This window comes from Amblyomma mixtum, chromosome 5, assembly GCF_055824585.1.
Source record: "Amblyomma mixtum isolate Tamu chromosome 5, ASM5582458v1, whole genome shotgun sequence".
Lineage (NCBI taxonomy): Eukaryota > Metazoa > Arthropoda > Arachnida > Ixodida > Ixodidae > Amblyomma > Amblyomma mixtum.
Window position 1 is genome coordinate 137,372,465 of NC_143016.1, and position 16,173 is coordinate 137,388,637.

At 45.9% G+C, this 16,173-nt stretch overlaps 1 protein-coding gene across 2 annotated transcripts in view; it reads right to left on the reverse strand.

Moving 5' to 3' along the window:
• Positions 1-16,173, reverse strand: part of LOC149343882 (diuretic hormone receptor-like) — a 193,861-nt gene that overhangs the window by 176,926 nt on the left and 762 nt on the right. The gene's annotated exons all lie outside the window — the stretch shown is intronic.

Below are 16,173 nucleotides of genomic sequence, written 5' to 3' on the forward strand. Positions count from 1 at the left end.
AATTCAGGACTTCGCTTCATTGAATGGTACACCAGTTACAAAAATCGAGCTCGAAAGTCGTCTGGTATCAGTTCCTGGTGCAGGCGCACATGATATGTGTGGTAGCTGTGTCTTGAAAGCGACCTCTACACTTATGCCGGGCTGGCTCCATATGCGCTTGCAATTTCCCTGGTGCTTGCTTCCGGGCTTACAGCAACGCATGCCAGCACATCGATGTCAAAATCATCGCTTGCACTAGCTGGCTCTTCCTTTTCTGAACATGAGCTGATCCTCTAGTCCTCTGAATCAATTAAATATCGATATGAATGCGGGCCGAGTTGGCATACGACGGCCAGGATGTTGGGCAGCATACAGCCTCGATGCCAGCTCCACGTACATTTTCGGATCACATACGCGAGCACAGCGTCCACTTTCTCGGAAACGGTCTTTCTCTCTCTTCTTTGAGTCCCACCTTCCTCTCTTCCCTTATGGCGCGGTTCAGGTGTCCATCGAGATATGTGAGACAGATACTGCGTCATTTCCTTTGCTCAAAAAAATCAATTATTATCAATTATATAGTTTCGCTGAGCATCAGCTGATCCTCTAGTCCTATGAATCAATTAAATATTGATATGAATGCGGGCCGAGTTGGCACACGACGGCCAGGATGTTGGGCAGCATACAGCCGCGATGCCAGCTCCACGTACATTTTCGGGTCACATAAGCGAGCACAGCGTCCCCTTTCTCGGAAACGGTCTTTCTCTCTCTTCTTTGAGACCCACCTTCCTCTCTTCCCTTATGGCGCGGTTCAGGTGTCCATCGAGATATGTGAGACTGATACTGCGTCATTTCCTTTGCTCAAAAAATCAAGTATTATCAATTATATAGTTTCGCTGGAACGGCCATTTACAGAGTGTTCACGCTGCGGCATTGGAATCTTCTCGCATGGATGACCTGACACCAATCATCATCATCATCATCATCATTGTGACACCAATGGCGTCACAATGACTATGTCGCACGTGCACTTCCAAAACAAGCACCTCAAAGGGAAATGTCACCGCGTTTGAAAAATTGGCGCTACAAGTCGTAAGGATGGCTGTCTAACGCAATGCAGCCACTGCTGCGAAAGCCTTGCGTGCTCTGCAGACGAACCTTTATTCGTCTGATGCGCTCAGCGATTATAAGCAAACAGGAGCTTAACCTAACGAATAAATGATCGGACGGCGACCTCTCACATCTGACACATCTGGTAGCCACGTCAGTAGTGGTGGCGGTAAAGAAAAAAGAACAAAATGGCCAGCAGCGCCTAACATGGCTCTCAGTATGGGCGCCCGGAGGTTTTAAGACGACTAGCTTCTTTCTTGAGCCCAGAGTTGAATAAAAAATTGCTGAGGCTCAGCTTGGCTAAGCCTGGGGAATGCGAAGTATATTAGTGGCTAGGCTTGGTAATACATGGCTTTCCTTGGTTGAATACTTGGTCATTTTAATACAACCACTAGAAGCCTTCGTCGTGGGGGAAGACAACGGCATGGTTACAGCGGAACGCCGACTAACCCCGAGACGCGCGTTGGGTGAGCGCCTGGATTGCCACGGAAGCCGCGTCTGCCTGCCCGGTGGAGCGAGCGTTTCACCTACACCCAGTGTGAACGCGCGTTCGAAATGCGCGGGAATGCGCGGGTGTGACGGCTAGGGGTCCCACGGCGACGGCGCGAGGTGGAGGCCGGCTCTCTCATCCGATGTAACGTGGTGTGACGTCACGGTGTCACGTGGCGTGACGGCTAGGGGTCCCACGGCGACGGGGCGAGGTGGAGGCCGGCTCTCTCAACCGATGTCACGTGGTGTGACGTCACGGTGTGACGTGGTGTGACGTCACGGTGTCACGTGGGGGTCCCAAGGCGACGGCGTGAGTGGTAGCTCTAGCAATATGCTTCGCATAAAAGACAACGCCGGCAGTGCTCTAAGCTGAGCGTGGCGGCTCCTTAGCCGAGGAAGTTACCAAGGGCAGTTCAGATTGGAGGCCGCAGTCATTGCAACACGTCATCAGCGGCCGTTCGGCTCACACCAGGTTTCCGGCGCTCGTTGTGCACCGAGTTTAGATTTTATGCAAAACGAACACCAGCTTGTGCGGGCTCCAGCACTTTACAGAATTACTTTTGCTCTGTTTTTAAACAAATACGGCATTATCATCTGCGCTGCTACAAACTCGCAACTGACAAAAACCACCGAACTTCGGTAAATAAAAATTTGGTAAATTTTAATTAACCAGAAACTAATTTGCGATTCTATCGCACTTACTGACGTCCGCCGCAACGATCATTTCCCGCTACAGAGTTTTTTTTTTCTCAGATAGCCTATTTTAAAGAATTTTTGAAAGTGTTCGCTGAAACATCCGGTATAATCACAAGGAGAACGAGCTCCACAGATTGCTAACCATGAGCCGGGCAGTCTACGCCACGATGCATGCGACAAACCAATTTTAATTACTATGAACGGATGTTTTCTTCTATATTATTAGTTTTTGTGCTTACGCGCAATTCCAAACTGCCAGCAATGACTTGCCAAAAATTGTACCTTATTCCATTTTGGGCTTTCTTTATAGTGATTTCCTCTTTTGCGTAAACTGTGCTTGTTTCAGATGAAATTCATCGCGGGTGCTAAGTTGTGGCCGACCTCAAAATTGTTTAAGTGAAAATGACTGCAGCATCGAAATTGTGTATTACTAACATCCAGAGTTATTGGAAGTGAAACTGTCTGACCTCCGCTTTATGTAGATTCATCGAGCAGCCAAGATTACACCTAACTGCTGTGAGTCGATCTCACTCTCGGCTGCAGGGGAATTCCACTAAGATGGGTCATGCTCCACCAAATATACGACCATTCTTCTAACTCTCGGAACTCCGCAGTACACGTCACACCCCATGATGAACTTTTTTCGTATGCGTGTTTGAGTACGCGCGTGCATGGTCTCCCTACCCTGTAATCATTTAGCGTTTCGTCTTTCTCCGTCTGCAGAGGCTAGCGACGGCACTCCGGCCGCACAGTCTTCCCAAACCCTCTCATTATGTGCACCCCCGATCCGCTCACTGAATCGCACAGTTCGCCGCCTAGCAGTGGTTTCATGCAGCAACAGACGAACGGACCGTCGGCACAACGTTCTAAAAGATTTGTCGGCGTTCTTAAGGCGACTCAAAGCGCCGATACCGAGCGTACTTTTCTGTCACACTGAGAAAGGTGTCAGTGAAAAAAATGTTACATTTTATCCAGATATCCTGCAACATTGATATAGACGAATTCGCGGTAGGCAACGGGCAGAGCATCTTTATGATTTGCTACTGCCCTCCAATGCTGCTGTAGCGTAAGGAAGCTTAAATGTGCCAGCAGTAAAAACATCCTTGGGCTGCACGCAACTGTGTAGAGCTTACGTAGAACCACAAGGTGAGCCGATCGCATGGCCATTTCAGAAAGATTGAATTGTCGATGCGAAAGGAAGCACGGGTCCAGGCAGGCGCCGACACTCTTTAAATGGAAATCGAGGAACGGGCCCGGGTAGGGCACTAAGGACACGTTGGAAATTGAGAAAACGAACATAAACTAAACTCAGTGAGAAACATCGCGTCGGAGGATAGGATTCTGCAGGGTTATTCCAGTGGGTGCCGCGAAACGCGATTACTTCGCAGGTTCATTTTGTCTTTGGTGTTACATATATAGGCATTTAGAGTGAGACGAAAAGGAACCCTTCTTTTGTACGCGTGGTAATCCCTCTTTAAAATTCGGCGAAGGCCAGTCATGGACCAATGTTGCAACGCTATCGCAAAGCCACCTGGCGGCTTGCTTTCGCTGTTCCTGGCGAGAAAGAACATAATAGAGCCCTTGTGGATTCAGCGCCTTCGTGACCAATCCTGTTACTTTAAATGGACCTCTCTACCTACAACAGCCCGGTCTGCTGTTATTCTCATGGGTGACTCGGATTAGAGGAATATGCGTGAGAACAAAAAGATAGATTATAAAGGTGTAGAACTGTAAGAATGTAATGACGAAGAACTAGAGATCTCCGGCCGAAATACGTCATAGGCCTAATGCATGCGCAGGTCTAGATGAAAGTCTTGCACAGCTTCTCCCAGCACCATTTTATGGATAGTTAACGAAGTTTGGTTTAGGTATTCGGAAACCGATTACAATGCACGCTGAAATGCTCAAACACGTTACTGAAGCACTTTGGCTAACGGGCTTAATAAGGACAGTTTGCACATTTTCATGACGCATGCGAAAGCTTCAGTGCACCACTATGAGTTGTTATGAAATCCTTTTAAAGGGTAGCTTAAGATTTTAGAATTTTGCGAGGTCAAAGGAATCAGTTCTCTGAAAACTGGCTTATTAGATTGTCGAATAAATTTTCAGTTGTGTCTGCAGCGCCGTCCGTGCGAATTCCTTCTGTTGTGTACGCGTCCTGTTCTGCTGGTTTATCTACCTGGCTTATAAAGCACGGATGCCAAATGTTTTTGTGCTAATTTGTAAAGTGATGAAGCAACCGCCGAATAAACCTGCAGCGGCATTCAGGCTTCTGCGCAGCACAGGGCGCCGGGTGGGGCCTCTTTATCAAAAAAAAAATTCCCATGTTGACAGCATGACTATCTCCATGTACGCCTTGCAAACGTATTTGACCGCGTTGATCAGTTACACAATTTAAACCATTACAAAAAGTGTATTTCTCTTCAGCACCCATTGATGAGTTTAATTCTACTCTGTCATGTTTGGACACGGGTCGCGGAAAAATACATAAAAGAAATGCTAATACGCGAGATATACCATGTTTTTGCACTAATTATCAATCACAAATGTCTCACAACCTGCCCCATGTTCTGAACACATAAAACACACAACGGGAAGTACGAAAACTGAGCTCCGAAAATATTTTTGAAATACGATTTTATGTGCCCGCTTGTATACAGCTGAATCTTTACTTCCTTGTGGCTAATATTTGTTTTTAACATAAGTATGACCGTTTCAGTTTTCGTTCGTTCCATTTAGTGAAAAGGTTGTTACAGTTAGTATACACATGTGTACAACGTCCTTTTTTATAGTGCTGCTATTGTACGTATGACTGGTTCGAAGAATTCCTGTACCACTCGTTGCTAGTATATGTAGGGGTTTCCCGGCCAGAGTAACGCACCTCACACAGCTTCTAGCCAGAAAACCCTCAAGTTCAACCTGGAAAATTAAGTTATTGACTATATTTACTACGCAGATCACCTACGACGGCAGTGCATTAAATTGCAGACAGGCTTGCTCAAGCTATAAAAAAAAACACCGCTGAAGGTGAAGGCTGGGGGCGTTGTTTTCTCGCATCTGACGGCGCACGTTAGGTGTGCTCTAAGGCAGCAGAAATCTGAAATCAAACCAACGATAACATAACACCGAGCTTATTCATATTCCTTCGACACGGCAAGGGAAAGCCTGAATATTGTCGTGGCTATAATCGGGAGTTAAAGTTTCTTCGCTTTACCTACAAGTTTTAAAAATCTTATCCCTCAATGTCGCTAAATTCGCGGAAAACGGTTCAGCTTCCCCTTCACTTGGGAGCACTGTTTAAAACCGGAGCTTTACTGTAGCATCTCATTGCGACCTTCATTGGCGTAGCTAAAATGGCGAGTTTTTGAAAATGCTAATATTCAACCACATGCTCCATAGGGACACTAATCTGGTCTACAAGCACTCACCGTCACATTTGTTGCATCGATCCTGACGAAAGCATGGTTGGTCAAAGAATGCTGGAACCGTGAGGTTGTATTTTTCAGTTCAGTTAGCAGCACTAATCGGTTAGCTATGTTTCAGAAAACGCGCTCCTCTAAAATGAGTGCGGGACAGAAAAGGATTATTTCCGCAACCAGTGTTACCGGAAATGAACCCTGTACAGGACGTCAGCCCTCACCGGCACAACAAAGGCAGGACCAAGGCTAGTTGCTGTGTAGACGACATTCTTTTGAAGAGCGGACTGTCACTACAAACCCGTACAAAAATAGGTTTTCAGCCGTAGACGGAGTGGCATGGCACTCGTCTCATGGCCGCAGTGTAAAGAGCGGTACTCTCAATGGAAGTTAAAACGGTAGGGCTCCAGTCGCCGCCGCATAGGGAGAAATTGATATGCTTAACTTGGTGTATATTTTATCACTGAGTCGCGTCCACTTTGCACGATGGAACTCATGCTTCCGCTGTGGACGCGTAGTCTACGATGGTTGCGTAACATCCCAACCGCACAAGGCCGAAGAAGAGAGCGCAAGAAGGACAACTAAAAACAAAACTCGTGCGAAATCAACTGGATCTACGGCTCGCGATTTCAAGCGTAGTGTATAACTTGGGCTCGGTAAAAAAACGCTGCCATTTTCCTTACCAACATAAGTTGTTCTTAATAATTACTTCAGCTCACACGGCCACTACACAGTGTTGCGCCATAAATCTAGCAAACCAGATCAATGACTGATTGTCATTTCCCTCGTTAAACTCACCTGCAACATGAACCTCACACTGTGTATGCTTTTCATACATTGCTAAATTTTTATTTATTGTTAGCTTACTCACATAAACAGCCGCGTCAGTCGGAATAGTCAGGCCATGAAGTTCATTTGTACAAAAAAAATAACAGGAGAGTCATCACTACTTGACGCAAGATTCAGCGATAGCTGTTAAGGTATTGGTACAGGATATGAGAGCGCCCTCACATCTGTATAGTTCTAGGGCGCTCTGTTTAGTTTTCCACACAACGTCGTTTTGTGTCTAGATCTCTTCAAATCGCCGCTTTAGAAGCACAACGCAGCCGATGATCCTCTCCTTGGCGACGCGCTTCGCAGCAGCTGCCGCCGATAGAGCGCGCTACATTCTGCCGCTCTCACCCCACCCTGCCTCCTCCTTTCAAGGTAACCGCGTTCTGGATGGTAACCATAGTACGATTTCTAAATTCTATCCCCATACATTCTTCCTCCTTATAGAATAGGATAAAGCTTAAAAGAAACAGCAGTTGCTAACACTGGGACGAGGTCCGCAGCGTTCTTTATTACTCCGCTGGCCAATCCCACCAGTAAACGAAACCAGCTTTTTAACGTTTGACTATATCAAACAATCCACGTATAAAAATTCTAAAGCTCATAATCTTTTTCTTATTATCAGCTTCTTGTTTAGGTAACAAGAGACATTTAAACAGCGGACTACTTTTTCGTTATGGAGGAATTCTGTGCGCGGAGGCTCAATGTGAGTGGTGGTTCACTGCAGACTTAAGTTGAGTCCAACTATAGGGTAACTAACCCTGCGGTTGGTTCCTATGGCAACCACATACCGACTGTGCCTTCTCACGCTCACGCCACACCCTGCTCCATCTACAGTAGCCACCTTCGGGATGGTTACCGTTCTAACCACCGTCTTGTTACGCCTTCCCACACCCTCACCATACCCTCCCGCTTCCATGCTAACTCTCCTTATCCTTCTAGGGTAACTATCCTCCCGGCGCTTTCCCTAGCAACCGCAGACTGTCTGCGCCATCTTATGCTCTCGCGATACCCAATGCCTTCCAGTGTAGCCATCTTCTGGATAGAGATGACTACGCTCTCTACAGACCAATCTCCTTCCGCAGTAACCACCTTCCTGCAGGTTACCTTTTGAACCATCTCTGGTTACGCCTTCCTACGCTTTCACCATAACGCCTCTTTCCATGGTAACGCTCCTCGTCCTTCTAGTTTCTAGCCAATCTTCGGCAAAACGAACGCCCTCTATTAACCTTTGTTGCTTTGTGCCATCAAACTTTGCGATGATCTCGCTCAGCAGATCGCTTCCATATCTAATCACCGATCAACTCAAAGGAGGCGGCTGAAACATTTCAGTGATAACTTAATTGACTGGCACATGGCGCACATTGCTCAGAGTTTTTTTGTTTCTGGACTTTTAGTCCGTAACATTCACTTTTGCTAGTGTTTATAATACTGTACCGCATTTACATTTATAATGTTTGTTTTCGACACATTGTTCTTATTCCGCATTTAGTGTTTGTCATCAGCTGTAGCCGCCACACTGATTGCTCTTTCTTGCGTATAAGTAATTTTAATGATGCGGATAGAAGACTTGCGGGCTAGCAAAGAAAAAGGAGGTAGAGATGCGGAAGTAAAGGAGCGTGTGCGACGTGCGCTGTGTCTGTTCCTTACTCGGGGCGCTCGGTCAACTCTATCCAGCCCCGGGAACCAGTTGTCAAAGCCCGCACTGCAGCGGACCTCCACTGTTCAGCGCCGCGACTGCAAGAAGAGTCTGCGCGGTACCCAGCTTTGTACCAGATTCAGCGTCACGAACGCAGAGGCCTCGTACTCGCCAAGATCACCGAGAACTGACGGCGGCGTAGGGCCTATTCCTTCGCCACAGTATAAAAAAAAGCCCTATAGACCTCCTGGAGGTCCCTGGATGAGGAGTGATTAACTGAGGCTAGCTGTGACCTCCACAGTTACGAATCATCACAACGCCTTCAGAGTCCATATCCCCCGAGCGCCTCAAACTAATCTTTATACGCCTGTACACAAGTTGGGCGGCGCTGTCGATGGCTATTCTGTAGGCCTCCGCCATCCGACAAAGGATGACACAGTGTCAGGGTCTCGTCATGCTCGCAGGCGGAGTACTTGATTGGTGGGATGCATGCTTCTCGAGAGCATAAAGTACTCGCTGGGCACATGGCGCATGTGCGTATTTGCGGTCAGCTCACATCAGCGGTTCCTATGCCTTGCTACTTTGAGTTTTGTTGGATTTCACTCGAGGTAAAACAAAAAAAGAAATGTGGCCACCGATTTACCTAGTAAAGCAAAATACTACTTAGTCACGCTAGCTATCTTGTATGTTTCTAGCCTTGTTTTTTTAGTTTAGGTTTTTATAAAATAAAATTTCGAGTTGCATGCAAATAATCTTCCAGTCGTTCCACGGCATTCCTCTTGCGATTAGATTCCTGAGCTGCTCGTTCGATTCGAGTCACCAGTCTCTGTCCGGCGGTCTCTGAAGACACTTGTACGAGCCTCCTTACTCTTCTTCATCCTCTTAAGAATGGCACATACCCTACAAGCCTCTCTACCGCATATTCCTTCGGCAACCACATCATTCGCCTCTTCTTTCTCACTTCGTGTTTCTCACTCTTTCTCTCTTTCCACTTCCCCTTTAGCACCTTTATACTGTCTTATTCGTTCTGCTTCGGCTTGCCGCCTCGCTATATACACTGGATTGGTTGACCCATGTTGGTGCCCTCTTTTGAGTTGCTCTTCGGCTCACTGCGCATGTCGCTGGGCTTCGGATTGTAAGGCCCGGCTTCGTACATCATTAATTGTTTGCTGCACTCCATGTTCTTGAGGCGACTTCATCTTTCGTCTCTTCTTTCTGACTTTACATGTGCACGCAACCGCGTTTCTCGCTCTTCATGTTTACACTCTCTCTCTCTCTCCACTCGACTGCAGCTGGCGCTACGCTACCCCGAGCTACCTCTAGCTTCCTCACAATGGCTACACCTGGCGGGGCTGGCGCGGCGCTCCTCCGAACTAATCCCACATTACCCGGTTATTCCGAAGCTTCCACATGACGAGTGACGGCTTTTTCGAAAGTGACCCATGTAAGGCTGGCGCAATGAACTGAAGAACCAAAAGTATACAATAACTACGCATTTACACTCTATTTTGACTGTCGGCAGCTTCGTAACTGAAACTTTTCTGGACATGTAGAGCGTTAGAACTGATTTTATCTGCATTATGAGCTTGACTGCGCCAACTGCTGTAGAAAGGCCTCTCCCATATCTCCCCAATCAATCCTGTCCTGTGCCGGCTGCGGCCACTCTATCCCCGTGAAATTCTTAATCTCATCCGCCCACCTAACTTTCTGCTATCCCCTGCGGCGCTTCCCTTCCCTTGGAGTCCAATCTGTTACTCTTAAGGACCATCGGTCAACTTACCTTCACATTACCTGCCTTGCCCAAGCCCAATTCTTCCTCTTAATTTCGACTAGGATGTTATTAACTCGTGTTTGATCCCTGACCCACTCAAACCCCTTCCTGTCTTTTAACGTTACACCTATCATTTTTCTTTCCATACCTCTCTGTGCTTACGATTTCAGCAGCGCGAACACGGTTAGGAAAAAACAGACTGAAGGCGGACAGGACAGAGCGCTGTTCGCGCTGCTGAAATTGTATGGATTCCCACCAACTAGCCCACCAGGTTGTGTTATTCACTCTCTGTGCTGTCTTTAAGATACGTTGAACCCTTTTAGTTAGCCTCCACGTTTCTGTCCCGTGGGTTTTTATCTTAGCAGCAATCAACGGCCCTCATAGCCTACAAACGACTGTTTGGTTCGCTGTGGCATACTGTGATAGCGCCTGTCACCAGGTCCCTGTTTCTGCTTTACGTCCCCTCGTCCCTCGCCCGCATTGTATGGTGGACAATCCAAACCTAATCTGGTTTAAGTTGACACCTCTTCTTTCGCTCTTCCTGTTTCTCCCTCTCTCGTATTTTAACTCATCGCGAGCTCTCACGGCGACGAAGAGCTAACCTAGTTTTCGCGTGGCGACAGGTGACAATGGTCTTCAAATTACCCCCTTATAATATGCCAGCTTGTTGTAGACATTTGGCTGGCGTTAGCCAGGACATTATGCTGATAATGTGATCACGTAAACGAATGCGATGTGCACCACATATTACGTTTATGTTAAATAGTGCGCTGAACTCTACCACTTTTTATTGTTTACGGCGTGATTTGTCTTCTACACAGATGTAATCATCTTTCGTATAAGTACAGTCTTTGTCACAAACATGCAGCCCAAGGGGCTTGCTTCCAAGCCGTGCAACAGATCTCTCCGTGTTTAAATTTGGGAGACGAATAACGTGCAATCTTAATGCTCAGCACGTGCTTTCACGAGAACCGGCTTGCCACTTGCCTCATTTAGTAATGGAAGCGCCTGGAAGTATCTCCTACTCATTAAAGCGGATATTTGCGTTCTGATCGCTCTTCCAGTTCGGCATCATCCGTTCATCAACTCTCTTGTTATTCATTGTCATTGTTTTTCATGGTCTTTTGCGGGCATTTTGTTGAGGCTTGGGGCATTCCACAGCGTGCCTTGGTCACAGTAGATGTTCAACGCCGAGTAACTTGTTTTTTAAACGCCTCGCTCTTGATGCAGGCTGCCTTGGCACTAGAAGAGGACCCTCAGCTTCCTTCTAGCGGTTTTAAATATCTTGTTTTAAGTAATTCTTGATTCATTTCTTAACGTACTTGTAAATTGCCAAGCACGTTAGAGAGGGAAGTTAGCTATGAGATTTATACCTGGCTTTGCAATTTGCTACATGTTGCATAAATTTTATAATTTTTTACTATTGTGACTGCATTGGGTACAAGAAGGTAGTTCCACTTTTGAGGTGCCTGTGGCGACAAATACTCTAAGAAAGCTTTACATTTGAAAGATAGATACAAACTAGAGATTGCGTTCAAAACGCAGCTGGTGTGAGAAGTTGGTATGCAGCGTTAAGTGGGTTGTTAATGAAACATGCAGAAAAAGTTCAGGCACGAATACTACGGCAGGATAAATAAGATAAGTAGGCTGGCGAATCAGTTAGAGTGGCATGAAGTCGGCTTAGAAGCACCAAGGCATGTTCGAGATTATACCGAACTCAAATTTTCACAGGAGCAACTTGAATGACAATACCACTGCTGTAAAGCAGCGCCCAACGTATACAAAAATATAGCCAGCATAATGTGCTACATAAGTATTTCAGGATAGATTAAATGTAATGTGAAATTCGAGGCGCATATACAGTGCTATGCAGTGTACGCTGAAACTTCACTTAAGAGGCAAACACGTGATACGCTTTCAGCTCAATCTGCGCACATAAGTTTATCCCTCAGAATGTTTAAGATCATTTGTCATGTTTTCTTATGTTATGTTATTGGATTAAAATCTGATACAAAATTGTGGACGATGTGTTTCTGGAGGGTGCTCAGTAATCTGTTATGAACTACACATGCAAAATCTCTAAGAGTAAGTCGCTAACTCAAAATTAAAATAATGAGACCTCGTAAGGAGGCATGTCCCTACTCTCTTCCTCCCACGGCAAAAAGTATGTTTTGCAAGTGCTTCGTTAAACGTGCGCCCTAAAATGCACTGCAACCCTCGGAACACATTCTCGATTCAATGCTAGTAATGCTAGTAGTGGAACTCCTCAGTCTTTCACAAGGCGCCCTCCTTCGTACATGCCGGCAGCCACACATCAGACATGAATACACTTGAAGCACTTAACTATGCACAGTACATATAGAAACTCTGGTTGAAGACCGGATTACAGAGAAAAATGTTATCTATAGGACTGCCTCGCATATAAAAAGCTGGCATATCAGCTCGCGCGGGGCTTCATCATGCTCGCGGTGACCTAGGTCGGCGCCAAATTGGTGACCGTAAAGCACTATGGCCGTAAAGCATAGTGATCTAGCCGCCTATGACCGGCCGATTATAAATAGACGGCAGACTCAACGATCCCAAACTTCCTGATTTTCTCATCTCCAAACCTCCACCCGCTTAAGAGTTTGGTTTATAATGAAGAACTCCTACTCAAACGCATATTATACACAATTTAAGAAAAACATCAGAAATTTCCTGCACAAAAAATACGTTCAGGCAGTCGCAAATGCCGTCACCAGGTCTTCGTATTCGTTTCAACACCGTTAAGTTTCATAACAGTCCACTAAAAAATGAAGATTTCTGCATTTCACTCCATCTACATCCGGCTTCCTCATCCGAGACCATGACATCCAAAACCATGATCTGCCATTCAAGAGCACAATTCAAATTTCGATTTAAAGCATAGAAAGGTATACTTTCCAGTTTGAACCCAACACTCCCTCCTAGGCCGCACTAACCAATGAACCATAGAAAATTACCCAGACTTGAACGATTTATTACTGCCTAAAAAAAGTACCTCTCCTAACGCTGTTTACGCACACAAGACTGACAGAGCTAATCCCGGGAGGCCCGGGAACCTAAAATTAGTGTGTGGGGCGAAGTCAGCGTCGCATTTGGTTATATAAGATACCTTCATACACAAAAAAAACAGTGACCTTTCCACGCAGCCATCAATCATACGCACGTGTCATCGAAATCTCGAGCCTCTCGGTGCATCATGCGCATGGCCACTCCTAGTTTTTTTTTTTTTTTGTAACGCCACCCAACCCTATCCCGCACCTGGTTCCGCTGCGCGAATCCGTGCCCCGGGGGCGTACAAAGTGCAAGCCGACTTTATAAATGCTGACAATATTTTTAGCCTTTGGCAATGAGAGAACCTCTGCTAATCCAAAGCACCGTTCAGCTGCGTAGCAGCTGTTCGAGCTTCGTGGTCACGTGGGCACATAACTTTTGCTTTGGCTTTTCTGGCCTCTCAAGCGTAACTTTTTCGCTCCTCTTTGGTGAACAGCAACGAGTCCCAAAGCGTTGGCGGGAAACGCGTCATCGTTATTGTACCTGCGGGACCCAACTGCGCAGCACCACCTGCTCTGCTCTTCAGGGTGGGTTGAGGATACGAAGCTCGCAGTGAGCTCTGAGGCGCATCCATCACTTGGTTCTTGTTAACGGTCTAACTTTGTTTCAAAGTACAGATACCAAAAATGAAGGCTTCTTTCAATGTGCCCTTTAGCAGCCGCATGCGGAGAGACTTGCTAGTAACCTTCAATCATCAACGAAGGAATCTTTCAACCGAATGCAATAATTATCTACTACACGCTGAGTATGACCATACTTGTCAGCATTATAGAGCTCTGTGTAGTGACAGGCAGAGAGTCAGAAAAACACAATTTGCAAACCAATAATGAGGCGCCAATTAATTGTGGCTATTGCCCTATGATACGTCCAGAACCAAAAAATTTTTTTTTGAAGTTTACTTCTTACGGTCTCTGAAGTTTCGCTCCAGCTTACAGCTTTAGAGCAACAGCACAGTAAACATTGCAGCTGTTCCGATTAGCCCCATTGGCCAACGCAGCTAATCAACACGGTGAGATAGCGGTATACAGTTGCTGCAGGACAGAGGGAAAAGAGACGCGTTCAACGTCCCAGCAGCGCATAGCACAGGTGGCCTCCAGACATCTCTTCATGTCACCGGCATCGAAAACATACTGCGTACGCGCGCGTTCATAGCTGCAACGTTGTCCCGAAGCAATCTATGAGGTGGATAGACGACTTTTTCGGTAAATGTCATTGCGATCGCTTACGTTACGTGCAGCGGTCTGCTTAATTAAACCTTGCTTACCTTCGTTAGCTTTAAAAAGTGTCCTTGAGTATGGTGTTTGTTCATTTGTTTGTTTATTGGTTTCTTTCCAATACAAGGAAAAAGGTGGCGATGCTTTTATTCGATTTGCCATCAGTCGCAAGTCAGCACGAGAAGGTTTGATATGTAGATGTGGACTAGTCTGCAAATATTGGTAAATATTTCGCTCATAACACAATTCAGCACACCGTCCCGATTGCAGCGTGTTCGTCCCAGATCCATGCCATGTACAGTAACTCGCTATGTGTTGCGTTTTTACGCTATATGTACAACTATATACCCTCGATATCTGAGTAATAACCTGCCAGGGAGGTGCATTTACTTTTTTGAACAAAAATATGTATAAAGAGAGCTTGTGTGGTTTACTGCTGCACCGGCCACACCTGGTCATGAAGACGAGAGCACGCGAGGCAGCAAATAAGTTTGAGAGGAACTTTGAAATTTTCGGTGCAGTTTATATCGATCAATTATTTGCAGTTATGCCCTGTTCGTTCTTGAGAAGATGAAACAAACCTTCGTGCGCTCTGTGTCTTCACGGCTAATCTGAACGAACAAAATTCTTACTTATAACATGCCACGCGCAACTAGACGAGAACATTTATGACGTGCAGCTTGAATTTCAAGTGCACGCTCTATTCAATATTGAATCGCCACTATAAACACTCCGACCACTTTAGTGGTCCTAGTATCTGCTGGGAGCAGTAGTATTATTTTTCTGCCACAATAGAGAAGTTTTAGTAAAGACGCCGCGTATACATGTGTGTGGTTTGTTTGAGCGTTTGAACGCTCCGACTGCGGACTGCGGGATGACAACTGATTAGGTGGCATTACGATGCCACAGCGGGTGAATAAGTAGAGAGTGCATGCTTCAAAAGTTTGCAATGCCTGCAACGCCTGTCCGTTCAAAACTAGAATATCGAGAAAGAGTTCTGCAATGAAGGGTTCAATGATAGCTCATGGTCTTATGGATTATTAAACATCAAGCATCACGAAAGACAAGGACGGCAAAAAGCGACACAGAAACGACAGGATGAGCGCTCACTACCGGTTATTTTATTTTAAATTTATACTTATGCTCATAAAATACTTATACGTATGCTTAAAAATAGACGCGGGTTTTGCGCACCTCACTCTGATGTTCATCGGTGTGAATTCTGGCACAGGGATTTTACTGATGAATTCGCCTAACTATACTGGGTGAGAGAACAAACGCGGGTTAATGTCATCCGAGCCGAAATCAAGAGGACGAAATAGGCTTGGGCAGGGCATGTAATGCGAAGGCAATATAAACGCTGGTTCTGAAGGGTAACGGAGTGGATTCCAAGATAGGCGAGCTTACCAGGGAGCTGTAAAAAGCTGGGTGGGCAGATGAGATTAAGAAGCTTGCGGGGATAGATTGGCGGTATCTGGGAAAAGACCGGGTTAATCAAAGGAACGTGGGAGAGGCCTGTGCCACGCTGTGGGCACAGTCAGGCTGATGATGACGATGAACCATATTAAACATAATCTCAAACCATTGCTGATTTTGTTGATAATGGACAGGTACAAAGCTGGTGCCATCTCGATGCAGCTGCAGTAGTCTTAAGGATGGCGTACTAGTACACCTATGGTTACCAAATAAATTTCCAGCATATATACATCCGTGCATACATGAATAAGGATACAGATGCAGCTAATCCGTTAGGAGGAAGAATAAGAAAGGCAAACATCAGTAATTCTTATTAACAACTGAAATGAATATAGCAACCGGTACGAAAATATGGACTAAAGCTAGATTAAATATACTTTATTCTTGCAAGACAAGGTATCAGCCTCTTTCGGGTAATTCCTGCAGCAGAAGACTACGAATAGCTTTCATCACTGGGGTTCTGTACCTTGCACCAAAGTA